Consider the following 14,429-nt stretch of genomic DNA (forward strand, 5'->3'; position numbering starts at 1 on the left):
ATGTTGAATGTATGCTTTACAAACATAAGGCGTCTTACACATTGCAGACAATATAATCTTACAACTTAATAGCCTTAGCAATAGTAGAATTCACATGGGGCGTGAAAGAAAATTTCGAATCAAAGACAACACCTAAGTCCTTTATCTAATTAAGAGTTGAGTGGCGGGTACCATCGCGGGAGTAAGAGGTGGGAATGTGGCCACGTGATTTGGAAAAGTTTACATGAAAACATTTGCTAACATTTAGCGGCAGGTTATTGGCACTGCACCAGACAGCAACGTTGTCTAAATCAGATTGAATCTTAATCACGTCAGCGGAGTTTGTGATGGTAGTGAAAATCTTTAGGTCATCAGCGTATAATAGAAAATTAGACGGGCCAAGTATGCTACCTTGAGGCACCCCAGAGGTGGCTGTGAACGGGTTGGAGGAGTTATTGTCTATAACCACAACACAGCCACGCTGGTGAAGGTACGATTTAATCCATGATAAAAACATCGAGTGGAAGGCCTAACGGGCCAATTTAGAAATCAGGATTGAATGGCAAACTTTATCAAATGCTTTGCAGAAATCGGTGTACACAGTATCAACTTGACAACGGTCATTAACAGAAGATAGGCAAAAATGAGAGAAGATAGAGAGGTTTGTTACGGTGGACCTACCGGCCATAAAACCATGATGATTTTCAATGATTAGAGGTTTAAGAGCACAATACATTTTTTGTTTCACAATGTACTCGAATAGTTTTGAAACAGATGATAATTTTGCAATGAGCCTATAGTTTACGACATTGTTCTTGTTACCACACGTGAAGATCGGGCTGATGAAGGGCCACGCTTCAATAAAGGATTTGTTGAAAATCAAAAGGAGGGGAAGCCAGTGCCAAACAATTTTTCAAAAGATAAGACGATAAGCCGTCAATATCAGTATGGGTAGATGATTTAATGTTCTGTATTCCGTTGACCATATCTGCAATCGATAGAGTCAGCGCACCAAAACTAATGGGATTGTCAGCCACTGTGGGCAACTCCAGCGGAACGTCCGGTAACGTAACGAAATTGCAGCGGAAGAAGGCTGCAAAAAGATTAGCCGCTTCAGTTGGTGATGAAGCATGCTCAGAGTTAAAGATGAATGAGGCCGGGATACTCGAGCACTGTTTTTCGGAATTTACATAATTCCAGAACGTCCTAGGATTTTCTTTAATGTCAGATTCAAAATTACGAACATAGTTACTATGGAGTCTCTTTCCTAACGCTTTGAATTTTTTGGAATAACGCAGGTATTTTTCTTTATACGCCATTAGCTTAGTGGCCTTGAACTTTTTGAAAAATCTATTCCTCAGATTCTTAAGCCTCTTTAGTTTTCTAGTATACCATGGTATTCTGTAACAACGCTTCATTTACTGAGGTATATTGTTCATGCCGATTTGATTTGCAACATCTTTAAATAAACTGAAGCAACGAGCAAGATCACATCCTAGAAAAAGAGCTTCTCCGTCAAAGGAAGAAACTTCCTGAAATATACAATGAGGAATGTGGCGCAAACCAGGGTACGACAACGTTTCCCGACATTCAGTTCCCGTACAGTTAAAATTATCATTAAGAAAGACAAGATCCTTCCGCTATGAAGTTTAGTGGTAACATTTCTAGCGACAATCAAGAGATTGCGAATTTCTTCGCTCAATTTTTCAAATCTAATTATTCCGGCGACATAACTTTGCCACCTGGGAAATATCCGTATGAACTGCATTCATTTCTCATTTCTCATCCCTCTCCATAAATGTGCATTAAGTCGTCCATTGAAAACAATCGTGGCATAGCTAGACTATCCGCTATTCCAAAGTTGTTTGAAGCAATCATTACAAATCACCTAACATTTTCGATTTCAACATTAATTGCAAGTTCTCAGCATAGGTTTTGTAAGGGCAAATCAACCATAACTAATTTACTTGAGTTAACAACTCATATTTTTTTTTTTTTCTGACAACACAAAAAAATTTGATTTGCTTTACAACAATTTTCTCAAAAAAAAACAATGTTTTTGTGCGAGAAGATAGCTTATCTCTTATGTAAAACTAGATGCCATCAATATTAATGAGGATACATGGAGAGTGCAGCAGTAAGAAAAATAAAATAAAATAAATTAAAAGAAAAGAAGTTAGTTTAGCTGTGAAATAACGTATTATAAGTAATGTTTGATTTAAATTTGTATGATTTAAATAAATACATAACTTATTACAAGTAATGTATGATTTAAATACCATTTCCGTATATCAGTAAAAGTAAGAGGAAAATTAGCAATTACATTTTACAGCTGAATATTAAAATTATAGTTTGCAAGATGTAGGCGTTTGACTTCAGTTTTAAAGCTTTGCAGATTTCTTGCATTTTTAACTTCATCTAGAAGTTTGTTGAATAATTTTACACCATAGTGTTTTATTGATTTTGTACATCTTTCTGTTCGAAAAAGACGTGGTTTGATATTTGTTCGAGTTCTAAGGGCATATTCTGGGGTTTGTTCTTCTTGTATGTTCAAATCATGTTTAATTAAATTATCTTTTATTTTGCAGAACGCTATTAGCGTCTTAGAGATGCAATATTTGCGAATATCTAGCCTATTACAATATAACATATATTTCGAACGGGTTCAGAGGAAATCTTCACACCGACGTTATATACACCGATTTTAGTAAAGCATTCGATAAAGTATGCCACTCAATACTTATATATAAGCTCGACATGCTTGTGTTTCAACTTAATCTCACTCTTTGGATTTCCTGCTATCTCTGTGGCAGAACACAAAGAGTAATCTTTAAAAATATGTTTTCGAGTATCACTAGAGTCACCTCTGGTGTTCCTCAGGGCAGCTATTTTGGCCCGATTCTGTTTTTACTATTTATAAACGATCTCTCGACAACTATAAAATATTCTAAAATCTTGATGTATGCTGATGATGTAAAACTTTTTAAGACTAACGCGTCGATTGAAGAACGCTCTTTACTTCAGACGGATTTAAATTGCTTAGGTGCAATGTGAACCACATGTCGCTTAATCTTCAGAAATGTAAATATATGTGTTTTTCGCGTAGGAGTTTACAACCAGCTTCCTACACAATTAACAACCAAAACCTTGAAAGTGTTAATGTTTTTGTAGATTTGGGAGTTATAATGAACTGCAAACTTAGGTTCAACACTTATATAAGTGTCACTGTCAATAGAGCTAAAGATGTCTTAGCATCTGTGAAAAGGTGGTCAAAAGAGTTTGGCGACCCCTACGGTACGAAAACCCTCTTCACAACATTGGTTAGACCGATATTATAGTATGGCTCAATAGTCTGGAATCCGCGTTTTCAAGTCCATACTGACAGGCTCGAATCAATACAAAAAGAGGTTTTACTATTTGCCTTAAGGAATTCTCAATGGACTCTTCATTTCATCTTCCACCTTATACTAATCGATTAAAACTTATCAATCTTCCAACTCTTGCTAGTCGTAGAGAAATGCTTGGCGTAATATTTATGAAAAAACTACTGAATGGATCGATGTCAAGCCCATTTCTTCTGAACGAAGTGAACTTTAGTGTTCCCTGTCGCACTACGAGGCACTTCAAACTTCTTTTAAAACAATGTAGAAGGAAATTCGAACTTAGCGAACCTTTCCGGTGTTTGTGCCAAGATTATAACTCTCACTCAAACACATTTGATATGTCAGACTCCCTTTTTTCTATAAAAAAGACTGTCCTTATCTCTCTTAATCGTTAATGCTGTATACGTTTGTTTCTATATTCTATTAATTTAAGTTTTACCCTCAGCTGATGATATTTCTTCTGTAGCTGAGCATTTTTAGATCTGGACGCTTGGCAAACCACTGCCCATCAAAATGCGGCCCAACAAAAAAAAAAAAAAATATTATAAATGTTATAAAAATAATAAAAATAAAAAAAAAATATTGAACAGGATTGGCCTGGTGTCATTGGGCCCCTTGAGGGCAGTGCGCTGCCATAACGTCCAATTGTTTTATTATTATCAAGATTATCGACAGTAGATTGGTGAAGCCATTGATCTGGGAAAGACTAACACTTGAGAGATTGTCAATAAGGTAAATTTCAGAAGTGGTGTTTCCATTGTTCGGAACCAAAGTGTAGTTATTGTTGACGTAGGACCATTCAATATTTGGTAAATTAAAGCCACCTAATAAGCAAAAGTTACCACTATCACAAGAACGAACTAAATCGGTAATATTATCTACATGAGACTTATAAAATGAGTCTATACTAGACGCTGGGATGTATGACCCACAGATAGTAATACCTACAATTAAATAATCAAAATATTAGTAGTAATACCTACACCATCGTGCGATACGCGACGAAGCTCTCACCATCACTCTGCTGCCGTAGATATAGTACTTGAAGCGCTCAAGAGACTCTACGATCGCAAAGTCTCTAGTTCTAAGCTGTGAAACTGCTTTTCAGTTTTGGACGTTGCTCTGCTGAAATATGCTATGGGCTTTAGATCGTCGCCTTCTCGCTGCAGCAGAACGCAAGCCAAGCATATGGCGCTTGAATCTGTGTGTATTTATTATTTATTTATTTCTTCTTACAGCTTATACCAAACCCAGCTTATATCTATATATAGTAATTAATATGTAAACTAATTTAAGTTATTTATATAAGTCTATTGACTTCCGAAATGGAGCGAGAGATAGGTAGAAGACGAATGACACCAACGCAAGGATTGTACCGTTGTATCTAACGCTGTTAACGTATTTAAAGTGCGAAGGCAACATCTGAACGGCGATTCACTTATAATTTTGATGAGCTTCGGCTACTTTTTGCATACATGGGAAAGCTTTCTAGTGCCCGCGTAGAGTACTCGGGATGTATGCAATGCTATTTGTGATTCGAAAGTTTGCCCACCTTTCACTAGAATGGCAGTGTTCTACAGTAATAGTACAATTTGTGTTTAAATTCTGTTTCTAGATTTTACTTCATTTGGTTATTCATTGTAGAATTTTAGTCCTTTATAGTACAAATTGCCTTTGTCTGCTTATGTTCTGTAAGCTGGTACATTAAAATCATTCCTTCTTCTTGTATTTACGGAATGAACATTTCTTACATATTTTATGTTACTTTTCAAATAATCAGGCAAGTTGCCTTCTATTATGTTTCCAATAGACTTCATCGTATGATAAAACAATACCTCTTAATGCTTAGCCAGTTCAGAGCAGCGAGCATACCTCTGATAGGTGTGTCATAGCGTATCAAAAGAAGAAATTGCATAGCACGGTTCTGTTGCTTTGCAGTTTGTAAATGTGGCTATCTCTCATAATGAAGAATAATGTTGGACAATATATAAAGTGAGGTTCGATTATCGATCCGTAAACCATTACCTTGTACCGTCTACTTAAATACTTGCAGGTTCTTTGCATGAAATATACATATCTTTTTGGCTATTTTCTCAACCGTGTGATCGATGTGCTCACTAAAGATGAGTTTATCATCGATTTTGATTCCTAAATACTTGAAAGTACTGACTTTGTCAATAGCTTCGCTGTTTATATTTAGATGTGGTAATTCATTGTTTTGAAAATTCCTTCTTGATATAACCATAAATTTTGTTTTGTTTATATTCAGTTTCAATCTATTCGAGCATAACCAATCATATACTCTGTTTAAGCTATTATATTGTAACTGCAGCCTAGCCCTATTTGTTCTGAATCCGGCCTTTTTTTTTTTTGCGGGGAGGCTGAAAAATGCCTAATGCACCATAATTGCTGCCGTCGCAGCAACCGTGTGTCCGTAGACTACAAAACAGCCCCGTTCTGGAACCGTCGCCCACCCCGGCACCACTTTCGCATTACTTCAGGGTGGCGTTCCATATTTCTCATTTTTTAAGAGCCTCATGTTGTCCCTGCGTCCAGGTTCCCGCTATTTGCTCTGAGTGTCCATTTAATCGCCACTGCTTCGCATGCGCATTTCTCTGCGCTCCTTCTCAGCATCCATCAGGCGTGTTATTACTATAAATGCCATTTTGCTCACTGCAGTCCATCACTCTTTCCTATTGCACATATGTGATACTAAATTTCTCGTGGTAGGTTCCTCCCCAAAGACTCCATGCAACGTGAGTCTTTCTTCGTGGAAACGGGGGCAGTGGAACATGACGTGTTCTGCGTTTTCTAACTCCGTCGTACACATTGTGCAATGAGGATTTTCCTCTATCCTACGCTTCCATAAATACTCTTTAAAACCGCCATGTCCACTCATTATCTGCGTAAGATGGTGGTTCAGTTCGCCGTGCTTTCGCTCATTCCATTGAGCTACGTTCCAAATTAGTGTGAAAGTCCAACGCCCTTTACTCGAGGCCTCCCACCGTTCTTGCCACTTAGCTATTGTTTGTGTCCTTGCTCTTTTCTTCTCTTCTTCAGATGGTCGCTCGATATTAGTGTTATACAGATCGGCCATTTCGCTTGCCAGTAAGTCCACTGGGGTTTTCCGGGTTAGAACCAGGATCGCGTCGTCGGACACCGTCCGATAAGCACTTGCTATTCTTAAAGAAGCAAGTCGGTACGCTGCTAATATATATTTTTGATGGGTCTGTTTAGATCTATACCACACTGGTGCTGCGTATAGTATTATTGAGCTGGTTACTGTGGACAATAGCTGACGTGTAGCTTCGCTCGGACCACCAATGTTAGGCATTATTCGCATAAGTGATTCATTAACTTTGGTAATTTTCTCCCCCACCGCTCTGAAGTGCTCTTTGAAAGTTAACTTAGAGTCAGTGTGCACTCCTAAGTATTTTAAGGAATCATTTGAGGTGATTTGATGATCCCCGACAGTTAAGACTAACTCGTTCGCCGACCGTTTTGAGCTTACTAATACCTCTTCCATCTTTTGGCTAGCCAACTCCAGTTCCGTATTGGTCAGCCATTTCTTTATTCTTGCTACGGCGTCATTACATAATGCTTGAAGCAGGTCCAGTTTCTTGGCCACTACTACCACTGCAATATCATGAGCATATCCCACAATTTGCGTGTTTTCTGGTAGATCAATCTTTAGCACCCGTCATACATTACATTCCAAAGCGTAGGACCGAGAACAGATCCCTGTGGGACACCTCCTGTGATTTTGTTCTCTTTTGCTCCTTGATCCATGTCAAAGAGAAGTACTCTGTCTTTAAGATAGGTAAGCTGGAGTGCCGAAGCTTTGCAGCGCTGCCATTATCTGCATCCAGTTCGCAGTGTTAAAAGCATTCTTGATGTCCAACATAATCAGTGCACAGAACTTCCTTTTATTTTGGCCTCAAGAGATAGCTTCTCTAGCTATATTGACGACGTTTTGTGTTGCCTCTACGGTGGATCTTGATATGCGAAATCCATATTGACTATTCGATAAGCCACCTGGTCTTTCTAGAGTCAGCTGTAGGCGCTCACTAATTATACGCTCGAAAATCTTCCCTAGGGAATCCAGCATACAAAGTGGCCTATATGAGGATGGTTGGTCCGGCTGTTTACCACGTTTCAGCAATAGGACAAGTCTTTGTCGTTTCCACGGGCGAGGGAACGCGCCTTCTTGCATACAGGCATTAAAAAGATTTGTAAATAATGTAGCCCTAGTTGTGATCGCGGCTTTAAGGGCTATGTTTGGTACTTCGTCGGGTCCTGGGGATTTGTTATCAGCAACTCTTTTTGCAGCGTCCAGCACCTCTTGCTCTGTAATTTGCGGAATTTCCGTACTTTCTAGATCCTCGCTTGGATAAGTCCAGCGATCTTGCGCCGGGAAAAGTCTTTCAACAATAATATTCATCATTATCGGGCACGTAGGTTGCTGTGATATCGGTCCTTTAACTTTGGTCATCACAGTTCTGTAGGCTGATCCCCAAGGATCTAGGTCGACATTATCCAGCAGTTTCCTAAAGCATAGCTTCTTGCTCTTTTTTATGGCATTTTTAAGTGCCTTTCTTTGTGCGACATAGGTGCTGTGTAACTCCGCATATCGTGGTGATGAGCGTGCCCTCTGCGCTATTCTTCGTGCTTGTGACATTTTCTACGCTCTTCTGCAATTTCGCCATTCCACCAATATACCGGAGTGCGCTGTGCTTTTCCGCGACTTCTGGGCATGGCAGCATCACATGCGATACATAGCAACTTAGTGATTTGAACCGACTGGTCTTCCGCTTGCGATTCTCGTACTATGGCGTCCTTCCAGATAATTTCAAATATTTGTAGGTCGAAAAGGTGCTGTTTCCATTTCCTACTTTGTCGATGTCTTGCTGCTACCATTCGTGGAGTTTCGAGCAGCTCTACGCTAATAGCTTTATGGTTGCTGTGTGTGTAGACGTTGTTTATGGACCATTTTGCTCGTCTTGCTATTTCGCTGCTAGCGAAGGTGAGATCTATAATGGATCGTCTGGTACCTGTATCAAAGGTATATATCCCTGGTTCATTTAGGAGTGTTAGCCTCAAAGAAGTAAGGCTTTCTAGAAGAACTCTCCCTCTTTCGTTGGTTCGTCTACTTCCCCACACAGATGACCATGCATTGAAGTCTCCACACACTAAAAGCGGGTGTTTAGCTTGTGCTTGAATGGTGATCGCGTATATCATGTCTTCGAACTCGGCGATGGTCATGCTCGGAGGGGCATAGCAACTGAAGACGTATATACCGTTGATTTTTGCCCACGTGAATCCTGCTTCCGTTGGTGTCATATTTTCCTGTGGGAGAAACTTCCCTGGTGCCCAAATTGAGGCTTTCCCTGCTGAATCTGAGTGCCAAACCTGCTCCTGGCGATGTTTGTATTGTTCAGAGAGTAATACTATGTCATATCCTCCTTCATACACTATTTGGGATAACAGCTCTTGATAATTTGAGCTGCAATACCCTCATGAGACAGTCATTTTGCTGCCCTCTCGTTGTAGGCATTTAAAACTGCCTGCTGAATGTTGTCCCCCACATAGCGCGCATTTCGGTGCGTTTTCGCAACTTGCAGCCTTATTACCTTCCTGGCCGCATTTCCTGCATAGGCTAGACCTATGTACAGTCCCTTTACAGTTCTGAGCTATATGCCCGTAGCCCCAGCACCTATAACAGCGTTTATCTTGCTTGAGCTCTCTAATTCGGCAGGAAACCCATCCTACCCGGATTCTTTGCGTATTAAGAACCGCCTTGGCATCATCCGCTGTAAGGCTTATAAGTGCCGACTTCGTTCCACTGTACCCTGTGCGTATGCGTTTTGTGGCAGCCACATCTGGAAGTTTGATGTTGCATTGCTAGTGGAGGGCGTTGCAAATCTCCTCGGGCGTAGTAATCTCATCGAGATCTCTGCACTGTAGTGTGACCATTTGGGACTTTGTTATAACTTTAGCCGAGTCCTTTAGTACCGCTTCAATTTCTGCTTGGTACGCGCTTGTTTTCCCATCTTGCGATTTTTTCAGCTCTAGTAACAGCTCTACTTTCGCCGTTCTTATAATCGTTTTGACGTCATCACCCAGGTATTTTAATTCATCGCCTCTTCTCACTTTACGCAATATGTCGACGTACGTCGCACCCCCCGCCTTTGAAATGATGATTGCATCCGGCCTAGCCTTAAGTGCTTCTTTCTTGCTCTTCTTTTTAACTAACTGCCACTCTCCCGTCTTTTGGGCTGCAGTTTCCTCTTTCCGATCCGTCTTCTCTTGCGTTTCTTGCCGTCGTTTGTGACCACCCACGTGCCCTGGCAAGACGTCTTTTAATGTAGCAGTGGGTTTTACCACGTTTTTCTCCTTGGTCGAGTACGAATTATTCCTCAGTCGCTTTCCTGGGGGTGATGGACTTCTATATTTGGCACATTCGCTTGCACGCAATTTATTTTCTAAATTCTTTACCTCTAGGGCCGACAGGATGTACAGCACTTTTATTACGGAGGCCAAGCGCTTGACTTCCGCGTGTATATTATTACGCCCTATGAAGAACTGCATCAAGTCCTCAATCGCCTTTCCTAGCTTGGCAATATTTCTTTCTCCAGGGGGGTTTTGCTGATTTAACGCAGCTGGCGCCTGCTTAATTAGCTCACTTAATAATGGTGTGCCCGTTTGAGCCTTGCTGTCGGAGTTCTTTTTGCAAAGCTTCGGTGTAGCACCCGGCGACAACGCTCCTTGCTTGCTTTCGGCCTCCGCTCCTTTGGGTATCGTTACCACTTGCGACGAAATGTTAAAGCCCCCAGCCGATGGGCCACGCCCTTCTGGAGAGCAAGCTAGCTTCCTTCCTATGAATGGATTGAACGCCATTTCATTCTCCTGTGTTTGGTTATTTATTTTTGTATTGTTGTTGCTCGTCATTTATTTAATTGGGTCCCCACTTGAAGCCGCTATCTTGGTCCGAGTTACCTATATAGATCCCGTGGTTGTCTATGCGAAGGCAGGGAGGCCACGTGAATGTTGACACAGTCCCTCATGAAGACTGTGTTCAGAGCCAGATCAGTATTAATCGGGAGGATCTCAACCGAACCTGCACCACCAACTTAATGATGACGGACTTTGAACGTACCCCAAGGCCTGCCAAGGTTTTAACGGGACGGAGACGAATGGGACATTAACCTGAAAGTCATTTCGACGATGTGTAAAGCCGTGTACTGAGATTTCCGAATGCCACATTCGCCAGCCCTTAACAAACATATCCGAGTCGTTGATTCCAGTATACCTTAATTAAGACCTTACTGGGCTCAGTCTTAATGTGACAATCACCTTAAATTTACAAATAATTTACCTCTTTACCTTCCTGAGTGTGTATCCCACGTACTGGGATGTGGATGCTTAATTCAGGGCGATATCTACTCGCCCTGCCACTGGAGGTTCTCAGGGTGCTTTAGGCCTTTTAAGCCAAACCCTCCTCACCAGTCGCTCTTGGTCGAGGGCTGCTTATTTGATATTCGCAGCTAACCTAATTAATAAACCGTTCACTGTCCGCCAGCAGTGACCCCCTTGGCCTGAGCTCAGCCATGTATCATTACCTCTGTGTGTGTGTGGGCAAGGACGTTTGTGAATACAATGTTGTATGTTTCAAATGCAAAAGTAGTCTAGACTACACTAACTATGCGGGACTATAACGCAGTTCACTATGCATATGTGTGCGTATTGGTTGCTAAACAAAAGTAGGAGAAATTCTGCAATTAGATACAATAAGATACATATACGCATAAAACTAGTCAGTTAGGTCAAAAACAGGAAGCGTAGGATATAAAAGGTTCATAACGGCAGTAAACTCCGCATTACGTGGCGGTTTTTTGCAAAGTGCGATCGGCAGCCAACAAAATTGGCAATCGAAAAAAATAAAAATAAAATAAAATAAATTTTTTTTATATTTGGTGAAGTGTTTTCAAGTCTTTTACCAAGCGAAAGTATAAATCGCGAGTGTGTGTAATAGTGTTGTGAGTGTTAAAATTAATAAACCACCCTGAAAACTTTGGTTGGACGAAGTAGGTGCGGACAAACTAGAACCCAGGAGCGAAACCACTGGTTCGATGGAGTAAGGACACTTAAAGGTAAGTCGAGAAAGTGCTTTAAGAAAACGCTTAACATTGCTGAAAGCGTTTCGGACCGCTGTGTGCTGCCCATTTCATCGACGGCAGAAAGAAATAGATGATTCACTTTCACTACCAGTTTCACAAAATAAATTGAAAAAAGAAAATAAAAATTGCTTTTTTTGAGAGTCATGTGAAGGTGATATAAAAAAAATATCATTCTTTTCTTTTTTGCTTCGGGAAATCGACTGCCTTTTAGCACTGACGATTCTTAGTTGAAAACAGCCTACTTACTTTAGTTTCCTCCACCACAGGCTACCAACAGTAAGGCAAACCGCCACCAAGCACCCCGATTTTCGTGCATACAAACAATGACATACGCATATACACAGTCACACACGCACACTAATATTTTAAATGCCCGCAATCACCCGCCAACATCAACAGCAAGAAACGTATCTGCGAGATCGCAAGCGGTGACAGGTGAAGGAGATCAACAACCACCAGAGGTTATTATATGCTAACCCAGCTGATCAAGTAAGTGGAAAGCGAAAGAAGCTCATTGACCGCTGCAAGAACTCCAGCGGCCACCTAACAATACCCCATGGAAAACCAGAGAGCGTGAGAGGCGTAGAACCAGGAGACGAAGAGCGAGTGCGCCCGCTCCGTGCGGAGAAAATACCAACGAGAAGGCACCAGCGCAGCAGCCAGCAAGAAAACCAGATTCGAGTTCCCTCTATATCAATAGATTTTTGATTTGCTTTGTTTTTTAAGTTTCTTGTAAATGTATGCTCTCGAGCTTTGTAGGACACGTAACTAGTTAGGTATGCTTTGCTTTGTTTCTTGTTTCCTTTGCATTTCGTTTCCTTAGCTATCCTAAGGCCAGTACGACATTCTAAACAAAAAATGTTTGTATTATTGAAAGCAATGAAAACATCAAGAAGAAAATTTATTTCGTGGTGATCAAAATTCGAAACTAAAAGATTTTGCATGGATATTTCGAAGTTTGAGTTTGTTTGAGCAAATTTCTATGTGAAAGAGAGAAAAAAAGAAAAGGCTCAAACTTGAGAACGAAATTCTTCTTGATGTTGTATTGTATGTCAAGTTTAATAAACAACGATCAAGGTAGCGAAAGGCAAAGGAAAACAGAAAGAAAAAAAGGAAATATATATTTTCCGTTTTTTTTTTTTTGTTTGATGCACGTAACATCGTAAGGCAGCATAGATAACACCATATATCCAGTATCGGAATAGCCCTAGGATTAGTTTCAGAGAAAAAAAAAACTCATATTCGGGTTAAGGTTTTTTATTTGAATTGACAGTCATTTATACGTAACTTACGAATTCGTGCTCTCCCTTTTTTTTTTTGTTTTTTTTTTTACATTGCTTCCTACCGTTTCCCGCTCGCTTCCGAAACTATCCAATTTACTGATGTGATTTAATGTTATTTTATTTTGAACCCGCCATGGATTTGCTAGTCGCTATTATTAATTCAAAATTTTATCTTTGAACGCAGCAAATCTCACAAGTTCTTTTTATGTTTTTTTATAAATTTTGATTTGCGCACATGGGTGGGTTGCTCAATTCAACGCAATAAATAAGTAACTAACGCATGGTTGACCCGCGCGCTCCCAAACACGAGCGAGTGACAAGCACTAGAAAAAGAAAATCTAAGAGATCACTGTGCAACCATCTACAGACATATGTATGTATGTAACCACGTATGTTTATCTTTCTCACTCTTTAGCAGAATCCGCGCTCTGGTACCCTAACGCTGGAAAACTGAGGTGAGTGAGATCATATATACATATACACGAGGGTGGGTCGATTTGTGGGGAAGCAAAAAAATCGCCCATTGCTCTGTGAAAATCATATTCTAGGGATCAAAATAAGAAACTTTTCCGAAGGAGCCATACTTCTAAAACGAATTCTGATGTCCCCCCCAGGTAGGGGCAATTTTTGAGAAATCCCACTTTGACCCATTTAGAGTGCTCCACTCGAGTCCAAATGTATGACCGACCCCCACTAACTTTGGAGGCCCGACCCAACGGGCGACATCAGAATTCGTTTTAGAGGTATGGTTCCTTCGGCAAAGTTTCTTAATTTGATCCCTATAATACGATTTTCACAGAGCAATGAGCGATTTTTAAATCGTCGTCCTAATATACACATATATATTCCAATTGTTTACTATTAAGTTTTCCTTCTTTTATATCATATATATGTCCTTATATTTATGTGGACATAAATATGTACATGGATAATATATAAGCAAATACATACCCCAAATATATCTTTTGTTTTAAAATCTATCTTTGAATTTTTCTGTAGCAACCTGAAGTTGCGTTGGATTAATTTTGAATTAAAAAAAAAAAACCAAAAACCAGGGGGCGGGAACCTCATTAGAGTGGTATCCCTCAATTTTTCCATAAACCTAAGGTTTCTCGTGAAGGTTTGAGTTTTTTTTTTAAATTCCCGTGTCATCACGGATACGCGGGACATTAGTTAGCAGATAGCCAAGCTTTATAGGTGCACGTTAGGTTACAAAAAAAAAAAGGGGAAAAGGGGTGAATCTTACTGGTATGCCGACTGATCTCGAAAAATTGCCGAATCTTTTTTTAGGTATAATAATGGATTAAAATTGAATTCAGGTGAGTGCGTATTCGAGGCTACTTAAACATTTTAGCCTATTTGAAAAACTAAAAGGCTTCTTACACGATATGTATATGTCACTTTTTACGTATGAAAAGCAACATACCGTGTAAACGCAAAATAAATTTTCTTTTGTACAAGTCAGGAAACTGCACATACGAAATACAAACGTTTCTATTTTTATCTGACACATAACTAGAATATGCTGTTCTTTAATTTGTTGACTTAAATTTGTTTATATTCATTTATTTATTGGGAGAAAGAAAGCAGCCAAACTGAACTGCTAA

This window comes from Eurosta solidaginis, chromosome X (assembly GCF_040869045.1).
Source record: "Eurosta solidaginis isolate ZX-2024a chromosome X, ASM4086904v1, whole genome shotgun sequence".
NCBI classification, from domain to species: domain Eukaryota; kingdom Metazoa; phylum Arthropoda; class Insecta; order Diptera; family Tephritidae; genus Eurosta; species Eurosta solidaginis.